General features: G+C 41.1%; 1 protein-coding gene across 1 annotated transcript in view; it reads right to left on the bottom strand.

Moving 5' to 3' along the window:
• MYCT1 (MYC target 1) overlaps window positions 1-27,633 on the bottom strand; it is a 143,027-nt gene that overhangs the window by 5,170 nt on the left and 110,224 nt on the right. The window lies entirely within an intron of this gene.

Genomic DNA, 27,633 nt, shown 5'->3' with positions numbered 1-27,633 from the left:
ATGATGATCAGCAAAAGATTTTTTATTCACAATGCCTTTCAATGCCGTATTGACGTCTTTATCAATTGAAAAAAACAAATGTGCAAAACGTGACAACAGAGAGTTTTTAAATCCCCAAAATGGGTGCCGATTACATAGAGAACACCCACAGGAACACTTAAATCAATAGGGAAATTGGGATGGGAAGTTCAACTGGCAATTACAAATGGTTAGGAAGAGAGGAGATGTTTTACTCAATCAGATGTTTCCCAGCCCCTCTCACAGCATCTCACATACAATATTACATTGTGATCACTTTATAATTAAGTCTAAAATTGTTTCTTTCACTTTATTCTTTATGGCGTTTACCGTGCAGTAATTGACATGTTAGCTTTATTCTGCATGTCGATGCATTTTGAGTGATATCCAATTTATCTTTTATGTTTTACTACTTTTTTACAATAAATTCTCTTTCTACATAAATCCTTTTTTTTAGTTATAATATTTTGAGAGTTATAACTTTTTTCTTTTTCTGAATACAGAACTGTTTTTAGCATAACAGAGCTGTTTTTCAGTACCGCATTGGGATATGATGTTTTGATGATTTTCTTATTTCATTTTTTTTGTGAGTGAAGATGAACTAAAATAGCAATTTTGCTTAGTTTTATGCTTTTAATTTTTTATGGCATTCATAATGCACAATACATGATAAAATACAGGTAGTTTTTTTAGTACAGGTGGTTAGGGTTGCCTCAGGGATGACAGAGGGAGCGATCTCCCTTTGTTAAACTCATTATTGCCACTGTCACTACTGACACCAACATCTGATGAGTTAAGTTGCCAACATAGGACCTGGGTCTGGTCCCAGCACACGCAGCAGGAGCGTAACTGTTTATAACAGCCAACTCCTGCCGCAGATGGCATGGGCGCAACTCCTGAGCCTTTGTCATGCCTGAGATGTAACTGCACGCCCGGCTGGGGGCAGCCACCTGAGATCTACACATACAAATATGTTTGTTTCTTTGAAGGTGTTAAAGTAGACTAATGTGTATGGCAATGTATTTATATGCTGTGGAGCTCTACAGTATATTCTACATTAAAAGTAATCTCATAGGGTGCAAAATTGCAAAAAGAGATCCACAGGCTCATTGTACAGTATTTCAATGAGCATGAAGATGATAAAATTAAACCAAGAAGTCAATAAAAACAAAATTTATGAATTAATACCGAGTGACTAATATTTTCAGCCTTCCTCATACTTTGGCAGTATTTACGCATTTGCTAAATAATAGCTTCTCCAAGAATAGTGAATGAATTAAGGAAACATACAAGAAAATGAAGAAACGATGTTTAGTGACATTGGCATCTAAATCATATAGTGTTTCCACAATTCCGTGCTTTGGTAATGTTATTTGCTGTATGGTCAGTGAGACATTTAATAAGACATTATTATCTAGAGCTACGTCACACAAATAACTCATATTACCTGCTGCTGCTTGTATAATACCCTATTAGCCAACTATTACTGACGTCAGCTTTATGTTTTTGATTATTCTTAGCGTTTTGTAATTATAATTGAGATACAATTGACTTTTGCATGTAAAATGTAGTAAGATTTTCCAGCAAAGCCTGTAGTAGAAAGTTACTTGCTGATACTAGGATTTCATCAGTTCACTCAACCAGACGTGTTTGAATCCAAGTCTCATTAGACATGTGCAGAGCACGGATCACCATCAAGTTCCTGCCGACCGACTCCCGGTGAAAATGCAAATCACTCACTTGTCCAGCTCATGCAAATATTGACTGGAGGAGATGAAAATAGAATAAAAATCTTGTCCCTTATTAGTGCATCATAAAAACAAGCTAAGTGATGGGTGTCTCAATATGGAAACTGCTGGTGGTACCAGCCTCTTGCATAATACCACCAGCGGAACAAACTCGCACCACACACACACATACACACACTGTATACGCCGTATGCACCACACACACACAAACACACACTGTATATGCCATACGCTCCACACACACACACACACACACACTTTGTATATATGCCGTATGCACCACACACACACTGTATATTCTGTATGCAGCCTCTTGCGCAGTACCACCAGCGAAACACCGTTGCGAACATGCCGCCGCTGGGATCAGTTGAATGATTCACTGACTGCCGCCATCTTTGTACAAGAGGAGCACATGCGCAGTTTTAATGTGACCGCCGCTATCTGTCTGCACAAAGATGGCGGCGGTCTGATTTACTGCACCTGCGCAAATTCATTTTAACACAGGGGAAGAGGTGAGTGTACATAGGAAAGAGGACACACAGGGGGGAGACAGCTGAAACGAGAGAAGACCTGAAGGAAGAAGACAGCACAGTGGTGGAGAGAGAGAGCAGACAAGGGGGAGAGCACATGGGGTACACAGGTCAAAGAAGAGATGACATGAGAGGAGAATACAGCAGATGGGGAGAGAGAAAGTGCACTGGGGTGAGAGAGACAGAGCAAAGGGGGGGAGACAGCTCAAACGGGACAACACAGCACAGGAAGGAGAGAGATAGCAGACAAGGGGGATAGCACATGGGGTAGACAGTTCAAAGAAGAGAGCACAGACGGGAGAAGTCAGAACATGGGGAAAGAGAGAGTGGATAGGTGGGCAAGTACATGGGGTGAGAGAGTCTCAACACTGCAAAGCCTGGTATTTTAAATATATATATATATATATATATATATATATATACACACGGTCAAAATTGTTGGTACCCCTCGTTTAATGACAGAAAAACCCACAATGGTCACAGAAATAATTTGAATCTGACAAAAGAAATAAAAATCTATGAAAATGAACAAATGAAAGTCAGACATTGCTTTTCAACCATGCTTTCACAGAATTTAAAAAAAAATAAAACTCATGAAATAGGCCTGGACAGAAATGATGGTACCCCTGAAAATAATGTGACAAAAGGGTCATGTTAAATCAAGGTGTGTCCACTAATTAGTATCACAGGTGTGTACAATCTTGGAATCAATGAGTGAGCCTATATAGAGGGCTACATATACTCACTGTGCTGTTTGCTGTCATGGTGTGTATCAAACTCAACATGGACCAGAGGAAGCTAGGGAAAGAGTTGTCTCAGGAGATTAGAAAGAAAGTTATAGACAAACATGTTAAAGGTAAAAGTTATAAGACCATCTCCAAGCAGCTTGATGTTCCTGTGACTACAGTTGCACATATTATTCAGAAATTTAAGCTCCATGGGACTGTAGTCAACCTCTCTGAATGTGGCCGCAGGAGGAAAATTTATGACAAATCAAAGAGACGGAAAATATGAATGGTAACAAAAGAGCCCAGAAAAACTTCTAAACAGATTAAAGGTGAACTTCAAGCTCAAGGAACATCAGTGTCAGATCGCACCATCCATTGTTGTATGAGCCAATTTGGACTTCATGGGAGATGACCAAGGAGAACACCATTGTTGAAAAAAAAATCACAAAAAAGTCATACTGGAAGCTACATGTTGACAAGCCACAAAGCTTCTGGGAGAATGTCCTATGGACAGATGAGACAAAATTGAACTTTTTGGCAAGGGACATCAGCTCTATGTTCACAGATGGAAAAATGAAGCATATCAAGAAAGGAACACTGTCCCTACTGTGAAACATGGAGGAGGCTCTGTTTTGTTCTGGGGCTGCTTTGCTGCATCTAGAACAGGGTTTCTAGAATCTGTGCAGGATACAATGAAATATCAAGACTATCAAGGGATTCTAGAGAGAAATGTGTTGCCCAGTGTCAGAAAGCTTGGTCTCAGTCGCAGGTCATGGGTCTTGCAACAGGATAATGACCCAAAACCAGAGCTAAAAACACCCAAGACTAGCTAAGAGAAAAACATTGGACTATTTTGAAGTAGCCTTCTATGAGCCCTGACATAAATCCTATTGAGCATCTCTGAAAAGAGCTGAAACATGCCATCTGGAAAAGACAAACTTCAAACAAGAGACAACTGGAGCAGTTTGCTCTTGAAGAGTGGGCCAAAATACCTGTCGAGAAGTGCAGAAGTCTCATTGACAGCTACAGGAATCGTTTGATTGCAGTGATTGCAATCACTAGATAAGTTAAGGGTACCATCATTTCTGTCCAGGCCTATTTCATGAGTTTCTTCTTTTTTTTTAATTCTGTGGAAACATGGTTGAAAAGCAATGTCTGTCTTTCATTTGTTCATTTTCATAGATTTTTGATTTATTATTACTCTTGTCAGATTCAAGTTATTTCTGTCACCATTGTGGGTTTTTCTGTCATTAAATGATGGGTACCAACAATTTTGACTGTGTGTGTGTGTGTGTATATATATATATATACACATTGCTCAAAAACATAATGGGAACACATCCTAGATATCACTGAATGAAAAATTCCAGTTGCAAATCTTTACTCATTACTAGTGTTGAGCTTTCCGATACCGCAAGTATCGGGTATCGGCCGATATTTGCCGTATCGGAATTCCGATACCGAGTACCGATACTTTTTTCGTATCGGATACCGGAATCGGAAGTCCAAAATGCAATGAGCCACTTTTGTGGCTCTGATTGGCTGCCGAAATGACGTCATCATGATGCGCTGTCTGTGCGCATCATGATGCGCCGTCAGTTCGGGCCTTCGGGGGGGCTGTGCCGACTGTCCGGGGGTCTGTGCCGGCCTGCCGGTGGTCTGTGCAGGCTCCGGGGGTCTGTGCCGGCCTGCCGGGGGGGCTGTGCCGGCCTGCCGGTGGTCTGTGCAGGCTCCGGGGGGCTGTGCTGGCCTGCCGGTGGTCTGTGCAGGCTCCGGGGAGCAGTGCCGGCCTGCCGGGGGGCTGTGCCGGCCTGCCGGTGGTCTGTGCAGGCTCCGGGGGTCTGTGCAGGCATCGTCCGATGGGACTACAAGTCCCATCGGGCGATGCCTGCTACCATGACAGTGATTGACACATTAGCCAATGATGGGACAGTAGTAGTCCCATCATCCGGCTAATGTGTTGAATGTAAAAAAAAAAAAAAAAACTTTACATGCTACATACATACAACATGCATACTACATATATACTACATGTAACATACATACTACATATATACTACATGCAACATGCATACTACATGCATGCTACATACATGCTACATACTACATACATACTACATACATAATACATATATACTACATGCATGCAACATACATACAACATATATACTACATGCATGCAACATGCATACTACATATATACTATATATACTACATGTAACATACATACTACATATATACTACATGCTACATACATGCAACATACATACTACATACATGCTACATACATACTACATAGATAATACATATATACTACATGCATGCAACATACATACAACATATATACTACATGCATGCAACATGCATACTACATATATACTATATATACTACATGTAACATACATACTACATACAGTGGGGCAAAAAAGTATTTAGTCAGTCAGCAATAGTGCAAGTTCCACCACTTAAAAAGATGAGAGGCGTCTGTAATTTACATCATAGGTAGACCTCAACTATGGGAGACAAACTGAGAAAAAAAAATCCAGAAAATCACATTGTCTGTTTTTTTTCATTTTATTTGCATATTATGGTGGAAAATAAGTATTTGGTCAGAAACAAGCAATCAAGATTTCTGGCTCTCACAGACCTGTAACTTCTTCTTTAAGAGTCTCCTCTTTCCTCCACTCATTACCTGTAGTAATGGCACCTGTTTAAACTTGTTATCAGTATAAAAAGACACCTGTGCACACCCTCAAACAGTCTGACTCCAAACTCCACTATGGTGAAGACCAAAGAGCTGTCAAAGGACACCAGAAACAAAATTGTAGCCCTGCACCAGGCTGGGAAGACTGAATCTGCAATAGCCAACCAGCTTGGAGTGAAGAAATCAACTGTGGGAGCAATAATTAGAAAATGGAAGACATACAAGACCACTGATAATCTCCCTCGATCTGGTGCTCCACGCAAAATCCCACCCCGTGGGGTCAGAATGATCACAAGAACGGTGAGCAAAAATCCCAGAACCACGCGGGGGGACCTAGTGAATGAACTGCAGAGAGCTGGGACCAATGTAACAAGGCCTACCATAAGTAACACACTACGCCACCATGGACTCAGATCCTGCAGTGCCAGACGTGTCCCACTGCTTAAGCCTGTACATGTCCGGGCCCGTCTGAAGTTTGCTAGAGAGCATTTGGATGATCCAGAGGAGTTTTGGGAGAATGTCCTATGGTCTGATGAAACCAAACTGGAACTGTTTGGTAGAAACACAACTTGTCGTGTTTGGAGGAAAAAGAATACTGAGTTGCATCCATCAAACACCATACCTACTGTAAAGCATGGTGGTGGAAACATCATGCTTTGGGGCTGTTTCTCTGCAAAGGGGCCAGGACGACTGATCCGGGTACATGAAAGAATGAATGGGGCCATGTATCGTGAGATTTTGAGTGCAAACCTCCTTCCATCAGCAAGGGCATTGAAGATGAAACGTGGCTGGGTCTTTCAACATGACAATGATCCAAAGCACACCGCCAGGGCAACGAAGGAGTGGCTTCGTAAGAAGCATTTCAAGGTCCTGGAGTGGCCTAGCCAGTCTCCAGATCTCAACCCTATAGAAAACCTTTGGAGGGAGTTGAAAGTCCGTGTTGCCAAGCGAAAAGCCAAAAACATCACTGCTCTAGAGGAGATCTGCATGGAGGAATGGGCCAACATACCAACAACAGTGTGTGGCAACCTTGTGAAGACTTACAGAAAACGTTTGACCTCTGTCATTGCCAACAAAGGATATATCACAAAGTATTGAGATGAAATTTTGTTTCTGACCAAATACTTATTTTCCACCATAATATGCAAATAAAATTAAAAAAAAAACAGACAATGTGATTTTCTGGATTTTTTTTTCTCAGTTTGTCTCCCATAGTTGAGGTCTACCTATGATGTAAATTACAGACGCCTCTCATCTTTTTAAGTGGTGGAACTTGCACTATTGCTGACTGACTAAATACTTTTTTGCCCTACTGTATATACTACATGCTACATACATGCAACATGCATACTACATATATACTACATGTAACATACATACTACATATATACTACATGCAACATGCATACTACATACATGCTACATACTACATGCATGCTACATACATGCTACATACTACATACATACTACATACATAATACATATATACTACATGCATGCAACATACATACAACATATATACTACATGCATGCAACATGCATACTACATATATACTATATATACTACATGTAACATACATACTACATATATACTACATGCTACATACTACATACATGCTACATACTACATACATAATACATATATACTACATGCATGCAACATACATACAACATATATACTACATGCATGCAACATGCATACTACATATATAATACATGTAACATACTTACTACATATATACTACATGCTACATACATGCAACATACATACTACATACATGCTACATACATACTACATACATAATACATATATACTACATGCATGCAACATACATACAACATATATACTACATGCATGCAACATGCATACTACATATATACTATATATACTACATGTAACATACATACTACATATATACTACATGCTACATACATGCAACATACATACTACATACATGCTACATACATACTACATACATACTACATATATACTACATGCATGCAACATACATACAACATATATACTACATGCATGCAACATGCATACTACATATATACTACATGTAACATATATACTACATGCTACATACATGCAACATACACACTACATGCTACATACATGCAACATACATACTACATACATACACACTACATGCTACATACATGCAACATGCATACTACATACATGCTACATACTACATACATGCTACATACATACTACATATATACCACATGCATGCAACATGCATACTACATATATACTGCATATATACTACATGCATGCAACATACATATATACTACATACAATACATACATATAGACATACAGTACATATAACACAGAGTACATACTCACCGTCACTTGTCACTTTGATTCCCACGCAGCAATGGCATAAAGTGAGACTAGGGACTTTTTTTTTTTTAAAGTGGTGGAGGAATACAGTGCGGAAGGATACCTACCTTCCGTCATTGTATTCCTGGAGCTGGTAGAGAACGGTAGCATCAGCTGATGCTGCTGTTCTCCACGCAAGATGGACGTGGGACCCTCGTGGACTTCTGCGGATCGGGGTAAGTATATTGGTGTTTTTTTATTTTGATATTTATTCCTCAAGGGGACAATGGCTTCGGGGATCAAAGTGACAAGTGACGGTGAGTATGTACTCTATGTTATATGTACTGTATGTCTATATGTATGTATTGTATATAGTATATATGTATGTTGCATGCATGTAGTATATATGCAGTATATATGTAGTATGCATGTTGCATGCATGTAGTATATATGTTGTATGTATGTTGCATGCATGTAGTATATATGTATTATGTATGTAGTATGTATGTAGCATGTATGTAGTATGTATGTTGCATGTATGTACCATGTAGTATATATGTAGTAAGTATGTTACATGTAGTATATACAGTATGTAGTATGCATGTTGCATGCATGTAGTATATATGTTGTATGTATGTTGCATGCATGTAGTATATATGTATTATGTATGTAGTATGTATGTAGTATGTAGCATGTATGTAGCATGTAGTATATATGTAGTATGTATGTTACATGTAGTATATATAGTATATATGTAGTATGCATGTTGCATGCATGTAGTATATATGTTGTATGTATGTTGCATGCATGTAGTATACAGTCATATGTTAAAGTTTGGGCACCCCTATTTATATTAACCTTTTTTCTTTAATAACAATTTTGGTTTTTGCAACAGCTATTTCAGTTTCATATATCTAATAGCTGATGGACTCAGTTATATTTCTGGATTCAAATGAGGTTTATTGTACTAACAGAAAATGTGCAATCTGCATTTAAATAAAATTTGACCGGTGCAAAAGTATGGGCACCCTTATCATTTTCTTGATTTGAACACTCCTAACTACTTTTTACTGACTTTCTGAAGCACTAAATTGGTTTTGTAACCTCATTGAGCTTTGAACTTCATAGCCAGATGTATCAAATCATGAGAAAAGGTATTTAAGGTGGCCACTTGCAAGTAGTTCTCCTATTTGATTCTCCTATGAAGAGTGGCATCATGGGCTCCTCAAAACAACTCTCAAATGATCTGAAAACAAAGATTATTCAACATAGCTTTTCAGGGGAAGGATACAAAAAGTTGTCTCAGAGATTTAACCTGTCAGTTTCCACTGTGAGAAACATAGTAAGGAAATGGAAGAACACAGGTACAGTTCATGTTAAGCCCAGAAGTGGCAGGCCAAGAAAAATATCAGAAAGGCAGAGAAGAAGAATGGTGAGAACACTCAAGGACAATCCACAGACCACCTCCAAAGACCTGCAGCATCATCTTGCTGCAGATGGTGTCACTGTGCATCGGTCAACAATACAGCGCACTTTGCACAAGGAGAAGCTGTATGGGAGAGTGATGCGAAAGAAGCCGTTTCTGCAAGCACGCCACAAACAGAGTCGCCTGAGGTATGCAAAAGCACATTTGGACAAGCCAGTTACACTGTGGAAGAAGGTCCTGTGGACTGATGAAACAAAGATTGAGTTGTTTGGTCATACAAAAAGGCGTTATGCATGGAGGCTAAAAAACACAGCATTTCAAGAAAAACACTTGCTACCCACAGTAAAATTTGGTGGAGGTTCCATCATGCTTTGGGGCTGTGTGGCCAATGCCGGCATCGGGAATCTTGTTAAAGTTGAGGGTCGCATGGATTCAACTCAGTATCAGCAGATTCTTGACAATAATGTGCAAGAATCAGTGATGAAGTTGAAGTTACGCAGGGGATGGATATTTCAGCAAGACAAAAATCCAAAACACCGCTCCAAATCTACTCAGGCATTCATACAGAGGAACAATTACAATGTTCTGGAATGGCCATCCCAGTCCCCAGACCTGAATATCATTGAACATCTGTGGGATGATTTGAAGCGGGTTGTCCATGCTCGGCGACCATCAAACTTAACTGAACTGGAATTGTTTTGTAAACAGGAATGGTCACAAATACCTTCATCCAGGATCCAGGAACTCATTAATAGCTACAGGAAGCGACTAGAGGCTGTTATTTTTGCAAAAGGAGGATCTACGAAATATTAATGTCACTTTTATGTTGAGGTGCCCATACTTTTCCACTGGTCAAGTTTTGTTAAAATGCAGATTGCACATTTTCTGTTAGTACAATAAACCTCATTTGAATCCAGAACTATAACTGAGTCCATCAGTTATTAGTTATATGAAACTGAAATAGCTGTTGCAAAAACCAAAATTGTTACAAAGAAAAAAGGTTAACTTTAATAGGGGTGCCCAACATATTAACATATTAACATATGACTGTATATGTATTATGTATGTGGTATGTATGTAGTATGTAGCATGCATGTAGTATGTAGCATGTATGTAGTATGCATGTTGCATGTAGTATATATGTAGTATGTATGTTACATGTAGTATGCATGTTGTATGTATGTAGCATGTAAATTTTTTTTTTTTTTTTTTTTTTTACATTCAACACATTAGCCGGATGATGGGACTACTACTGTCCCATCATTGGCTAATGTGTCAATCACTGTCATGGTAGCAGGCATCGCCCGATGGGACTTGTAGTCCCATCGGACGATGCCTGCACAGACCCCCGGAGCCTGCACAGCCCCCCGGCAGGCCGGCACAGCCCCCCGGCAGGCCGGCACAGACCACCGGAGCCTGCACAGCTCCCCAGCAGGCCGGCACAGCTCCCCGGCAGGCCGGCACAGACCCCCGGAGCCTGCATAGACCACCGGCAGGCCAGCACAGCCCCCCCGGCAGGCCGGCACAGACCCCCGGAGCCTGCACAGACCACCGGCAGGCCGGCACAGCCCCCCGGCAGGCCTGCACAGACCACCGGAGCCTGCACAGACCACCGGCAGGCTGGCACAGCCCCCCGGCAGGCCTGCACAGACCACCGGAGCCTGCACAGACCACCGGCAGGCCTGCACAGACCACCGGAGCCTTCACAGACCCCCCGGCAGGCCGGCACAGCCCCCCGAAAGGCCCGTACAGACCCCAGAGAGGCTGTACAAGGCAAAAATAGGGTTTTTCTTATTCCGATACCGGAAGTCCCATAGACTTGAATGGGACTTCCAGTATCGGAATCGGCGATACCCGATATTTTTTTTAGATCGGCCGATACCATCCGATACGATACTTTTAAGTATCGGACGGTATCGCTCAACACTACTCATTACACATGTAATGCATTGGGAGCAATTAAACAAAAATGATTATTGTAAATTAAAATTAATATCCCATAAAGTGTGATTAACTTGTAGTTACATTGTGTTGTTTAAGTGTTCCCTTTATTTTTTTGAGCATTATATATAAAATCCTTCGCATAGTCTCCTAAGTCTAGGATAAAATGTCCCTCGTTTTTTAAAGGGAATCTGTGACCTCATTTTTGGCCTATGAGATGCGGCCACTGTCATCAGGGGCTTATCTACAGCATTCTGTAATGCTGTAGATAAGCCCCCGATGTAGCCTGAAAGATAAGGAAACCGAGTTAGATTATACTCACCCGGGGGTCCGGTCTGGGTCCGATGGGTGTCGAGGTCTGGTGCCTCCCATCTTCTATCGATGATGTCCTCCTTCTTACTTCTGCCGCGGCTCCTGCGCATGAATACTATATCTGCCCTGTTGAGGGCAGAGTAAAGTACTGCAGTGCACAGGCCCTGGACTTCTGACCTTTCCCGGCGCCTGCGCACTGTAGTACTCTGCTCTGCCTTCAACAGGGCAGATATAGTATGCCTGCGAAGGAGCCGCGGCAGAAGTAAGAAGGAGGACGACATCGCTAGAAGATGGGAAGCGCCGGACCACGACACCCATCGGACCAGACCGGACCCCCAGGTGAATATAATCTAACTCTTTTTTCTTATCTTTCAGATTACATCAGGGGCTTATCTACAGCATTACAGAATGCTGTAGATAAGCCCCTGATGGCGGTGGCCGCATCTCATAGGCCAAAAATGAGGTGACAGATTCTCTTTAAAGTGTACATCAATACCTACCATAATTATTGCTTTCTATTTATTTGCTTCAATACTTACAACTTGGGTCCTTTTTTACTCTGGTCTATTAACTCAGAGATCTAAACTATTACTAAAGCTTATCTACAACGCCAATTCCAAAAATGTTAAGATGCTGTGTAAAATGTAAAGAAAACAAGAATGCAATTATTTGGAAATCTTTTATAGCCATATTTTATTTACAACATAACATAGAACACAGATCAGAAGACATTTTTTAATTCATCTGAAAAATATTACTTCATTTAGAAATTGATATCAGCAACACATCTCAGAAACGTTGAGACAAAATTATGTCTACCGTTCTTTATACAACGATCTGTAAACATCTGGGAAGTAAAGAGAACAATTGCTGAAGTTTTGGAACAGGGATGTTGTCCATCCTTGTTTGATGTAGGATTCTGCTGCTCAGTTGTCCTTGGTCTTCGTTGCAGGATTTTTTTTATTTATATTGATCAATTGTTTACTATTGGTGAAAGGCCTACAGGCAGCCAGATCATCACCCAAACTTTTTTTCTGCAAAGTTTGCTATGGTTGCAGCATGTGGTTTAACATTGTCTTGCTGAATACACTAGGACTTCCATGAAATAGATGTTGTCTGGATGGGAGCATATGATGCTCTAACACCGCTATAAAATGCTCATCCCTAATAGTTAATTTCAAAATGTGTAAGCTGTCCATGCCATAGGACAATCAGATACAGGCTTTTGAACTGTGCACTGATAACAAGCTGGATAGTCCCTCTCCTCTTGAGTCCACAGGACACAACATCATTGGTTTCCATAAAGTATTTCAAATTTCGAATCATGTGACCACAGAACAGTTTTCTATTTGGCCTCAGTCTATTTTAAGTGAGCTTCTACCCAGAAAAAAACACCAGCATTTCTGGATTGTGTTAAAATATGGCTTATTCTTTGCATGATAGAACTTTCACTTGCATTTGGGGATTGCACAGTGATTTGTGTTCACTGACAATAATTTCTGGTAGTATTCCTCAGGCCATGCAATGATTTTCATGAATGAATCTTGCCTGTGTTTTTATGCGATTGCCTCCTGAGCACTTGTAGATCATAAGCATTTAACATTGGCTGCCAGTCTTCTCCTTTGCACCCATAGTTTTCATCTAAATTCTGATTTTTTTTTATGATATTATAAACTGTAAATGGTGGGATACTAAATGTCTTTGCAATTTTTCTGAAATTGTTTCAAAGTTTCTAGGTGCAGCTGTTCACCTCTGACCAGCTTTGCTTCTGAGAGACTCTGCCTCTGTAAAATTATCTTTTTATTCACAGTCTGGTGACTTAGTTAAAAATTTTACCTCAAGCTGTTTTTCATTAGTACCACTTACTTTTCCAGTCTTATTTAAACTCTATCCCAACTTTTTTGAAATGTGTTGCTGCCATCAATTTCTAAGTGAATTATTTTTTTAAATGAAATGGACAAAGTTTTAACTTCAGATGCTTGTCCTGTGTTCTATTGTGAATAAATTATGGCTGTAATACATCTCCAAATCATTGCATTCTTGATACCATTACATTTTACCCAGTGTTCCAACTTTTTGAATTTGGAGTTGTGTAATGCTTACGTGAATTCTGGAGTAGTCTGGTATACACTCACTATGTCATCACTGGTTCACGCTGCTGAATTTTCCCTCCTTTCTGCAGCTCTTACTTTTCAGATTGGCTGATGTTTATGTAACAAGGGTAACCGGGGGGGCAGTTGTGGCAAGTTATTTAAAGGCGCAGTACAGAGTCCACTGAGCAAATGGTCAGTGAGCACCCCCGGGCCCATGTAAATAGATAGATGGGACCAACACAGCTTTTACCCACAGGTTACCTTCTCTTCCTCTGGTCACAGCAGTCCAGGCAACTAAAGTTCAGGAATGCTGCTGTACTCCAACAGGGAAAAGAAACTTTATTTTAACAGTGATGAAGGATGGACGAAAGGACAATTTCAACACTGGCTTCCTACTCTCTCCCTGACACTTGCAGCGGCCGAAACCACAACGTCCACAGTGGCTGAGATTCGCAGTCATCCAATCACTGGCATCTGGGCGCCCGAGACCCCCTTCATCGAAGGCCCTTCCCAAGTCCTGGGGCCTGTGTTGTAAGCCTTCAGTCCGTATAACTCCTTGATCTGGGGAAGCAGATATCTCTCATCTGGGAGTCTGGCAAAGCCCCTACTGTAGCAGACATCTGACCAGGCCGACAACCCAGGTTATTCTGACCGGAAAGCAGCAGCTTCCTCTATCCTGGAGGCTGCAAGTCCAGCCCACAACATTAACTCATTCCCTACTCCTAACTATACACATGCAGCAAATACACATAGATGATTTAAAGGAGAACATCACAATACACAGTAAATGGGTACAACATATCGCGGTACAAACATTGCAAACACATAACATTATACACTGCATAACAGATTTAGCACATACAATCAGAACACGTTTATATAAGGTGCACAGGGGGCCACATGAAAGGAGAGGAGGGTGCAACTGAGGGGACCTGCCACCCCCTTACACTCCGCTCTCCTTAAACATAGCTGTCCCCGGCCATGGCAACCTTGGCATTACATAGCATCAGGGTCCCAGTCTCTCTGTGGTCAAGTCCATATGAACATGGGGAAACAAGTCACAGTTTATAGTCCACACATAGTTCAATAAGAGCCGATGGGCCCTTTAACACGAGCTGCCAAAGTCATTGAGGTAGGCGTCATTCATACCCGACAGTCCTTGTTGTAGCCATAGTCCAAGGGGCTAGTCCAAGGGTTAAAGTGGGGGCAAAGTTCTGGAGCACACAGTCCAGCAGACACATCCGGAGTTCACCGCTACTAACCCCCATGGGATTTTGGTCCTGTGATCCAGTAATGGAGGCACCAATGGGTGCAAAACAAACTGGGAGGAGGGGAAAACATACAAACATGGCCGTCAGTCGATGTCCACATTAGACACCATTGTCTTGCAGCGCCATCTAGGGCTTACTGCCCTCTTAGGGACACGGAACAGTCCCTTACTCTGGGTGCAACTGACATCCAATTAAACATCAGTGTTTAAAGGGGCAGGTCAGTTTGTTGCATAATGGGCCGCATTCGGGCCTTGCACCACCACATACACTTTAGATGATGATCCACTGCTCCCAGATCTGCCGGCTCTGGCAACTCACTGTTGGCTGCCACATCAGGTCCAGGCGCCGCTCTCTGCTGTTTAGTGGCAGGAACTGTGGCCACGGCAATCGGCCGCTCACCATGTTGGGCCCCCTGTGGTAGATCATCCTCCAGGTTGGACGCCTTCTACACAGCCACCGCATGTGGACCTTGGGATCCTTGCTCCTTAACAAAGGTAACATGGTCCCATAATTGAAGGGGACCTCCAGAAACAACAAATCCACGTTCACATAAATCTTTCCTCTGGCCTTCTGGATGAAGCCATATCCTCTGGCCAGGTCTAGGGGCCGGACCACAGCGCTGGTCATCCGGCCAGCTACAACTACCCCCCCGGGGTGCTGCAATTCTTTGACATGGCGGCGCTCTAGCCGCTTCTTCCCCTGGATCACATACCGCATCCACTGGGCCTCTCCTGTCGAGGGTGTCCCGGGCTCCTCCACATACACGCTGGACGGGACAGGTGCGGGCTGGGGAGACACAGATTCCATCGCTGCAGGGGACGATGGCAGGGTCAGAAGATGGGAGATTTCCGGTGAGGACGATGGGGCCACAGAAGGTGCAGGGGCAGCAGGTGGGGAGGTAGGTCATTCGGATGGAAACTTACTCACTGTCGCCGCATCCAATGACAGTCCTCCTGTGTGGCTGCAGAAGGCAGTGACTGTAGCCGCAAAGATCCCCCTCAGAGCAGCTTCTAATGTCCTCCGAGCTCCTTCTGGTTCTGGCTCCTCCAGTTCCACAGGTTCCTCACTCTCCATTTCAGCAGATAATGGCATCTCGTCCATTTTTTTCAGGTTCCACCCATTTGAGTCATTCCTTGCTGCTCTACTCGTTTCTCTAGATTTGGTCGCAGGGGCGAGAGCTTTGTCTTTGCCCACACCCATTTTGGACAGGCCTCTGTCACAACGGGGTGCAACCTTCTTTCTTCTAGCACCAACTTTCCTGGGTGACACAAAAGCACCAGCAGCCTTGTCTTTACTTTTCGCACCAACAGCCGGCATCTTTTTGGCCATGGTCCATGCCGATTCTGAGTTCACAACATTTGCCATCCGCAATCCTGTCACGGCGGGCAACACATTACAAGTCCCAATTTGAAAGACACAAATCTCAGAATCGCTGTCACCCGACAGCTCCATCTCTTCCCATTCAGGCAGCACATCACATATTTAAGATTCACAGTCCCAGTCAGCTACCATCTCTAATTCTTCTATGGCGGACACCTCAAAATGACAGTTGGCCACCATCTTTAATTTTCTCAGGGCAGACAGCATTCCAAAATCACAAGTCTCACATATTCCATCCGTCAATCTTTAGGCTGTGGGGGTCCATCCTGCCTCACTACGCCAAGCGTAACAAGTGTGACCGGGGGGGTAGTCGTGGCGAGTTATTTAAAGGTGCAGTACTTAGACAGAGTCCAAGAGCACCCCCGGGCCCTTGTACTTAGATAAATGGGGCCAACACAGCTTTTACCCACAAGTTACCCTCTCTTCCTCTGGTTACAGCAGTGCAGGCAATTAAGGGTCCGGAAAGCAGCTGTACTCCAACAGAGAAAAGTTACTTCATTTAAACAATGGTAAAGGATGGATGAAAAGACAATTTCAACACTGGCGTCCTGTTCTCTCCCTGACACTTGCAGCGGCCGTTCCCACAACGTCCACAGTGGCCGAGATTCACAGTCGTCCAATCGCAGGCATCTGGGCACCTGAGACCCCTTCAGCGAAGGTCCTTCCCAAGTCCTGGAGACCTGTGTTGTAAGCCTTCAGTCCGTATAACTCCTTGATCCGGGGAAGCAGATCTCTCCCATCCGGGAGTCTTACTAACTACCCGGGAATTTCTGATCGGGAAGCAACAGCTTCCTCTTTCCTGGAGACTGCAAGTCCAGCCCACATTAACTCTTTCCCTACTCCTAACTATACACATGCAGCAAATACACATAGATGATTTAAAGGAGAACATCACAATACACAGGAAACGGGTGCAACATATGTTGGTACACACATTGCAAACACATAACATTATACACTGCATAACAGATTTAGCACATACAATCAGAACACGTTTATATAAGGTGCACGGTGGTCACATGAAAGGAGAGGAGGGCGCAACTGAGGGGACCTGCCACCCCCTTACACTTATACTGCTAAGTCTATGATAGACTCACTGTCAGTGCTTGGGTCTCTGGTTTCCATTACATCACGGGAAAAATGATGATCAAGCATGGATCACTAAACCATCAGCGATAATAAAGATCATTAGGAAAATTTCCTAAGTTTGCTCAAATAAATCTTAGTAAAGGAAATCCTGGAATTCTTATGCACCAATGAAATTAGAGAGAGTAGTTAGAGAGAATTGCTATTAATATAATGAAAGGTCATTGCTTTTTAATAAACCTGTTATATTTAGAATTGTTATCTTTTTTAAAGCTCCTTTTTGCCTCATAGGTGATTACCATTATTACAAATTGTGTAGGATGCCATGTACAGAATGAATATGCAATAGTTTGTACCCTTGCTCCAGTGTATCCAAGACTCTAAAGATAACATACTATGAGACAGTTTTGTCATAACCATACGTTATACTATCTTATTCTTGGCACATGACTAATATTGTATAACGATCTGGCAAAATATGAGTATAGAAGATCCATTTTCTTGTCTACCAGCAGGCTTCGACTGGCCGACAGGAGAGTTGGTGAATCTACTGTTGGGCCGCCACTGTGAAGTTGTGCAAATGCGTAGTGCAAAAATACTTGATTTAAACTTACAGAGAAATGCATCATCTAGTCATTTATTAAAGGGAATCTGTCAGCAGGTTTTTGCTATGTAATCTTAAAACAGCATGAGGTAGGGGATAAAACATAGATTTCAGGGATGCCTCCCATATCAAGCTTTGAGGTCTTGTTTGCTTATAATGATTTTTTTTTGCACCAGAAGCTTATCATTGTGGAGGCTAGCTGGTCATGTGAGCTTTGGTCCAACACACCTCTCCCATGATAGGCACCTCTCTGTCTATGGACTTTGTACATGGGGAGCTTAGTGTGGGCGGAGTTAGCTTTCTCAGCTCTGCTTCACACTAAATCTAAAAACTCAGTGTGAAAACTGCTTCCCAGTAATTTAAGCGATACATCGTTGAATTCAGTTTCTCTTTGCCTACATTAGGTTGCTCTCAGATGATAAAACCAATTAGAGAAAGGTCCCGAATGATATGGTCTTAAATAATCTTAAATAATCACGTACATAACAAAAGAATAAAAAACTTTTATTAAACAATAAAGGTTGATTCTATGGTGGCACTGAAGAAAACGGGTGCACACACATTACATGAAAAGTATACAGACTATAATAAAAGAATGATAAAATCACGTCTAAAAATATACAGCGCTGGCAAAAATTAAGAGACCACTTCCAAATGTTCAGTTTGGCTGATTTTTCTCTTTATATGTATATTTTTGAGTAAAATGTAAATTGTTCTTTTAATCTACAAACTGCTGACATGTCTCCGAACTTCCAAGCAATAATTTATTTATTTTTTCCTGAAATGGAGAAATGGTCAAAATTTAAAAAAAAAACAAAAAAAAAACAAAACAGTGCTTTCAGGCCTCAAATAATGCAAATAAAACAAGTCCATAATCTTTTAGAAACAACAATACTAATGTTTTAACTGAGGAAGAGTTCAGAAATCAATATTTTGTGGAATAACCATGATTTTTAATCACAGCTTTCATGCGTCTTGGCATGCTTTCCACCAGTCTTTCACACTGCGTCTGGGGCAAAAATTTAAGCAGTTCTTTGTTTGATGGCTTGTGACAGTCCATCACCATCTTGATTACATTGCAGAGGTTTTTAATGAGGTTCAGGTCTGGAGAATGGGCTACCCATGAATGGGATTTGATGTGGTGGTCTCTTAATTTTTGCCAGAGCTGTATATATGACTCAGTGACAAAGTTACATAGGTATACAAGGTATGTAAATTCATATGTCTCAATACAGTGTTCTAGCACAGAACTGAAATGCATTCTCAAGATATCTCTTAATATAGTGTTATAGTACAAAAATTGAAATGCATTCTCGAGGTATGTATATTTCTCATGTACAGCACCATGGAATCAATGTTGCTATATAAATAAATAATAATAATAATTAATGTCTCAATAAAATACTATAGTTCTAAGACTGAAATGCACTCTCAAGGTATGTATGTTTAAACGTATTGTAGTACTACCACTGACATGCATGTCTAGTAGTTTGTTATAAACAAATATGGCACTTCGAAAAGATAAATGTACCAACACTATGTAACGCAAAGGGGTCCATGAAATAATGTTATTATGTTCTCATATGTAAGTAATATATATGAGTAGAAATAAAGCCTACAGGTGACTTTATATAACATCTAGATAGATATTAAAGTATGAAAAAAATGTTAGAATACAAGGAAGATCTTGTCTCAGTTAAACATATTATCCAGGTTATAAGCTAGTATGTCTTGTGTATAGAGATATATGAATCGGCAAGGAATTATATACACAGAAATATATGGCAAGGGTAAGCACTAGTGGTGAGCATTCCGATACTGCAAATATCGGGTATCGGCCGATATTCGCTGTATCGGAATTCCGATACCGAGTACCGATAATTTTTCAATATCGGAAACGGAAGTTCCCATAATGCAATGAGCCACTGTTGTGGCTCTGATTGGCTGCCGAAATGACGTCATCATGATGCGCGGTCTGTGCGCATCATGATGCGCCGTCAGTTTGGGCCTTCCGGGGGGTCTGTGCCGACTGCCCGGGGGTCTGTGCTGGCCTGCCGGTGGTCTGTGCCGACTGTCCAGGGGTCTGTGCGGACTGCCGGTGGTCTGTGCCGACTGTCCGGGGGTCTGTGCGGACTGCCAGGGGTCTGTACCGGCCTGCCAGTGGTCTGTGCCGACTGTCCGGGGGTCTGTGCGGACTGCCGGGGGTCTGTACCGACCTGCCGGTGGTCTGTGCCAACTGCCCGGGGGTCTGTGCCGACTGTCCGGGGGTCTCTGCCGACTGTCCGGGGGTCTGTGCCGACTGCCCGAGGGTCTGTGCCGGCCTGCCGGTGGTCTGTGCCAACTGTCCGGGGGTCTGTGCCAACTGTCCGGGGGTCTGTGCCAACTGGCCGGGGGTCTGTGCGGCCTGCCGGGGGTCTGTACCGGCCTGCCAGGGGGCTGTGCCGGTCTGCCGGTGGTCTGTGCCGACTGTCCGGGGGTCTGTGCAGGCTGCGGGGGTCTGTGCAGGCATCGTCCGATGGGACTACAACTCCCATCGGGCGATGCCTGCTACCATGACGGTGATTGACACATTAGCCAATGATGGGACACTAGTAGTCCCATCATCCGGCTAATGTGTTGAATGTAAAAAAATGTAAAAAAAATACATACTACATACATACTACGTACATGCTACATACATGCAACATGCATACTACATACATGCTACACACATACTACATATATACTACATGCATGCAACATACATACAACATATATACTACATGCATTCAACATGCATACTACATATATACTACATGCATGCAACATACATACTACATATATACCACATGCATGCAACATGCATACTACATATATACCACATATATACTACATGCATGCAATATACATATATACTACATATATACTACATGCAACATGCATACTACATATACACTACATGCATGCAACATACATACATACTACATATATACCACATGCATGCAACATGCATACTACATATATACCACATATATACTACATGCATGCAACATACATATATACTACATATATACTACATACATGCATACTACATATATACTACATGCATGCAACATACATATATACTACATGCAACATGCATACTACATATATACTACATGCAACATACATACCACATGCATGCAACATGCATACTACATATATGCCACATATATACTACATGCATGCAATATACATATATACTACATATATACTACATGCAACATGCATACTACATATACACTACATGCATGCAACATACATACATACTACATATATACCACATGCATGCAACATGCATACTACATATATACCACATATATGCTACATGCATGCAACATACATACTGTATATACTACATGCAACATGCATACTACATATATACTACATACATGCAACATACATACATGCTACATATATACAACATGCATGCAACATACATACATACAACATATATACTACATGCATGCAACATGCATACTACATATATACTACATGCATGCAAAATACATACTACATATATGCAACATGCATACTACATATATACCACATATATACTACATGCATGCAACATACATATATACTACATGCAACATGCATACTACATATATACTACATGCAACATACATACTACATATATACTACATGCATACAACATACATACATACTACATATATACTACATGCATACTACATATATACCACATGCATGCAACATACATATATACTACATGCATGCAACATACATACATACTACATATATACCACATGCATGCAACATGCATACTACATATATACTACATGTATGCAACATACATACTACATATATACCACATATATACTACATGGGAAATTTCTCACACAGCAATGCTATAAAGTGAGACTAGGGACTTTTTTATTACAGTGGAGGAGGAATACAGTGCGGAAGAATACCTACCTCCCGTCATTGGATTCCTGGAGCCCGTAGAGAATGGTAGCATCAGCTGATGCTGCTGTTCTCCACGCAAGATCGTCGTGGGACACTCGTGGAGGGGTAAGTATATTAGTGGTTTGTTATTTTAATATTTTTTCCACAGATGACAATGGCTTCGGGGAACAAAGTGACAAGTGATGGTGAGTATGTACTCTATGTTATATGTACTGTATGTCTATATGTATGTATTGTATGAATGTATTGTATGTAGTATATATGTATGTTGCATGCATGTAGTATATATGTAGTATATATGTAGTATGCATGTTGCATGTATGTGGTATATATGTAGTATGTAGTATGTATGTTTGTTGCATGCATGTAGTATATATGTAGTATACATGTTGCATGCATGTGGTATATATGTAGTATGTATGTTGCATGTAGTATATATGTATGCTGCATGCATGTAGTATATATGTGGTATATATGTAGTATGCATGTTGCATGCATGTAGTATATATGTGGTATATATGTATGTTGCATGCATGTAGTATATATGTATGTTGCATGCATGCAGTATATGTGGTATATATGTAGTATGCATGTTGCATGCATGCAGTATATATGTGGTATATATGTAGTATGCATGTTGCATGCATGTAGTATATATGTGGTATATATGTATGTTGCATGCATGTAGTATATATGTAGCATATATGTATGTTGCATGCATGTAGTATATATGTGGTATATATGTAGTATGCATGTTGCATGCATGTAGTATATGTGGTATATATGTATGTTGCATGCATGTAGTATATATGTAATATATATGTATGTTGCATGCATTTGGTATATATGTATTATGCATGTTGCATGCATGTGGTATATATGTAGTATGCATGTAGTATATATGTGGTATATATGTAGTATGTATGTTGCATCCATGTAGTATATATGTAGTATATATGTTGCATGTAGTATATATGTAGTATATATGTATGTTGCATGCATGTAGTATATATGTGGTATATATGTATGTTGCATGCATGTGGTATATATGTAGTATGCATGTAGTATATATGTAGTATGTATGTAGTATGTATGTTGCATTCATGTAGTATATATGTGGTATATATGTAGTATGCATGTTGCATGCATGTAGTATATATGTATGTTGCATGCATGTGGTATATATGTAGTATGCATGTAGTATATATGTCGTATGTATGTAGTATGTATGTTGCATGCATGTAGTATATATGTAGTATGCATGTTGCATGTAGTATATATGTAGTATATATGTATGTTGCATGCATGTAGTATATATGTAGTATGTATGTTGCATGTAGTATATATGTTGTATATATGTATGTTGCATGCATGTAGTATATATGTAGTATATATGTATGTTGCATGCATGTGTTATATATGTAGTATGCATGTAGTATATATGTGGTATATATGTAGTATGCATGTTGCATGCATGTGGTATATATGTAGTATGTATGTTGCATGCATGTAGTATATATGTAGTATGCATGTTGCATGTAGTATATATGTAGTATATATGTATGTTGCATGCATGTAGTATATATGTAGTATGCATGTTGCATGCATGTAGTATATATGTAGTATGCATGTTGCATGCATGTGGTATATATGTAGTATGTATGTTGCAAGCATGTAGCATGTATGTAGTATGTATGTAGCATGTAGTATGTATGTAGCATGTATGTAGTATGTATGTAGCATGTAGTATGTATTATTTTATTTATTTTTATTTTTTTTTACATTCAACACATTAGCCGGATGATGGGACTACTACTGTCCCATCATTGAAAAGAAAAGGGGGAGACAGGGCGCTTCCAATGCGTAGGTCAGTATGGAAAGTAGATGAGTGCACAGCAAGTGTTAGGCTCACCTGATAGGGTTGTGAGAGTCACAACACCTATAATCGCATAAAACAGCTGCAGCAGTCTGCACGAGGTCCAAGGACTTGGTACAAAGAGAAGGCTGGTAGTGCAATAAGAGACTGCGCTGCTGTGGTAGAATGCAAGGTATCTTTATAAAGATGCCTTGCATTCTACCACAGCAGCGCAGTCTCTTATTGCACTACCAGCCTTCTCACTGTCCCATCATTGGCTAATGTGTCAATCACCATCTTGGTAGCAGGCATCGCCCGGACAGTCGGCACAGACCCCTGGCAGGCCGGCACAGGCCCCCGGCAGGCCGGTACAGACCCCCGGCAGCCGGCACAGGCCCCCGCAGCCGGTACAGACCCCCGGCAGTTCGCAGAGACCCCCGGACAGTCGGCACAGACCACCAGCAGGCCGGCACAGCCCCCCGGCAGGCCGGTACAGACCCCCGGCAGTCCGCACAGACCCCCAGGCAGTCCGCACAGACCCCCGGCAGGCCGGCACAGACCCCTGGAAGACCCGTACACACCCCCGAGAGGCTGTACAAGGACAGAAAAGGGTTTTTCTTATTCCGATACCATAAGTCCCATAGACTTGAATGGGACTTCCGGTATCGGAATCGGCGATACCCGATACTTGTTTCGTATCGGGCCGATACCATCCGATCCGATATTTTAGGGTATCGGATGGTATCACTCAACACTAGTAAGCACTAATAATTGTATGGTGGAAACACTCACATAACACAATCAATAGGTAGTAGCAATGAGATACACATGAAGCATGTAAGTAAATGTGCCCAATAACTGTGTGGTCCAAACAGTGAGTGTAGTGCATACCCCAATGCGCGTTTCGGTATACACCTCCCAGGGGTAGCTGAGACCCTGGAGTACACAATCAGGAACACATTTTCCAGTCCATAATCATATTCGATGAATAACGGCAATCACATAAAAAAGTGTACCCGCTAATAAAACATTTCTCTCTCTTCTGACATGATCTACATGCCAGAGGAGAGAGACATTATGTCCTCAAGCCTCTCCCAGTAGCTCCATTATCCCCCAGGCCCTCCTGCGATGTCTCAGGGCCTTCCTCATCTGCTTCATTAAAAAATGGCAGCACATGCAAAATGAGCCCACTGAGATCTGCTGACCGACACCCGGCAACAGGGTTTTTTTCTATTGATTCCTTTTGATCACTGTGATAGACCCTACCACAGTGATCAAAATCCAATAATTAGTATGTCATCCCCATGTGTCAGTCCCTTAGTCAGATTATTAATTTTCATTTCATAATTTACATTTCTTTCATTTTTTGCAGTTAGGGTTGGGCTTATAGGGTTAGGGTTGGGCTTAGGGTTAGATTTGGGTTTAGGGTTGCAGTTTTGCTTAGTGTTTGGGTTGGTATGATGATTGAGGTTGGGCTTAGGGTTGCGGTTTGGCTAAGGGTTTTGGTTTGGCTTAAGGATGGTTTTAAGGATTGGGTTAGGGTTTTTTTCAAAAGTTCAAATAAAAAATGATGGCTTTATGACTACCAGTGTTGAGCCCAAGTGCTTGCCACTTGAGTTTGCATCGCAGTGTTCGTGTATGCACCGAGTATCACGGGTGCGCAAATGACATCTTCGAGTCTCCACCCCGCATGTTCCCTATAAACGCGATGTGGTGTGCACCATTTCTTTAAGCCAAATTTGTGCTCCAAAATTCAAATACTGCTTCTTCTACTCCGAGACCTGCCATTTGTCCAAACAGAACTTTTTGATTACATGTGAGGTATTGACGCACTGGTAAAAAAAAGTGGGTAAAAAACTTTGAGGTCCACTTTTTGGTGTTGCCTCTTGAAAAAGTGAGAAATTTTGTACTACAGCAAGATATTAAGGGGATTTCCTTTTCATTCCACTTTGCATTACTTTCTGAAGGGTTAAAAAAAATTCTGACAATAGTTTTAAAGTATTCGAGTGGCGCGGTTTTTAAAATGGTATCACTTTTGGGGAGTTTCCAATATGTAAATGCCCCTCAAATTCCATTCTCCCAGTGAGTGGCACCCGCAAACCATAAAAGTAAAATATGCACTATAATATGATGCTCGTTCCCTTCTGAGTTTTGCACTGTGCCTCCAAAGTAGTGGTATTAGTTTAGTGTGGTATTTTTTAACTATAATTTCCAGAGTGCATCTTAGAGGAAACAGTGTCTACATTGCACATTTTCAATGCTCAGTAACTCAAGCTGCAGCATGTCAATCTGTTATAAAAAGACGCAACAAAAAACACGCAATTTTACATAGAGCGTTCGCCATGGCAAAAACTGTTACAAAAAAATCTTCCGTATATCTGGGATATATCAGTCTGATAAGTATAAGACTTTGAGTTCCATAAAGCATATACTATACATTGGAACTACTTGAATTAAACCCTTTACCCCAAGGGTGGTTTGCACGTTAATGACCGGGCCAATTTTTACAATTCTGACCACTGTCCCATTATGAGGTAATAACTCTGGAACACTTCAACAGATCTTGGCAATTCTGAGACTATTTTTTGGTGACACATTGTACTTCATGACAGTGGTAAAATTTCTTTGATATGACTGGCTTTTATTTGTGAAAAAAATGGAAATTTGGTGAAAATTTTGAAAATCTCGCTATTTTCCAACTTTGAATTTTCATGCCCTTAAATCACAGAGATATGTCACAGAAAATACTTAATAGTTAACATTTCCAACATGTTTACTTTACATCAACACAATTTTGGAACCAAAATTTTTTTTTGTTATGAAGTTATAAGAGTTAAACTTTAAACAGCGATTTATCATTTTTACAACACATTTTTTTAAGGGACCACATCACATTTGAAGTCACTTTGAGGGGTCTATATGATAGAAAACACAGAAAAGTGACACCATTCTAAAAACTGCACCCCTGATGATGCTCAAAACCAAATTCAAGAAGTTTATTAACCCTTCAGGTGCTTCACAGGAATTTTTGGAATGTTTAAAAAAATGAAGATTTATCTTTTTTCACAAAAAAATTATTTCAGATCCAATTTTTTTCATTTTACCAAGGGTAACAGAAGAAATTGGACCACAAAAGTTGTTTGACAATTTGTTCTGAGTACACTGATACCCTATATGTGGAGGTAAACCACTTTTTGGGCGTATGGTAGAGCTCGGAAGGGAAGGAGCGCGGTTTGACTTTTCAATGCAATATTGGCTGGAATTGAGATCGGACGCCATGTCATGCTTGAAGAGCCCCTGATGTGCTTTACCAGTTGAAACCCCCACAAGTGACACCATTTTGGAAACTAGACCCCCTAGGAAACTTATCTAGATGTGTGCTGAGCTCTTTGAACTCCCAAGTGCTTCACAGAAGTTTATAACGTAGAGCCGTAAAAATAAAAAATCATATTTTTTTATAAAAATGATTTTTCGACCCAATTTTTTGTTCCCAAGGGTAACAGGAGAAATTGGACCCCAAAAGTTGTTGTGCAATTTGTTCGGAGTATGCTGATACCCCATATGTGGGGGTAAACCACTGTTTGGACACATGGCAGAGCTCAGAAGGGAAGGAGCGCCGTTTTACTTTTTCAACCCAAAATTGGCTGGAATTAAGATCGG

The sequence above is a fragment of the Dendrobates tinctorius genome, unplaced genomic scaffold, assembly GCF_039654945.1.
Source record: "Dendrobates tinctorius isolate UK_male_01 unplaced genomic scaffold, ASM3965494v1 ptg000250l, whole genome shotgun sequence".
NCBI lineage: Eukaryota > Metazoa > Chordata > Amphibia > Anura > Dendrobatidae > Dendrobates > Dendrobates tinctorius.
This window is presented reverse-complemented; position numbering and strand designations above follow the sequence as displayed.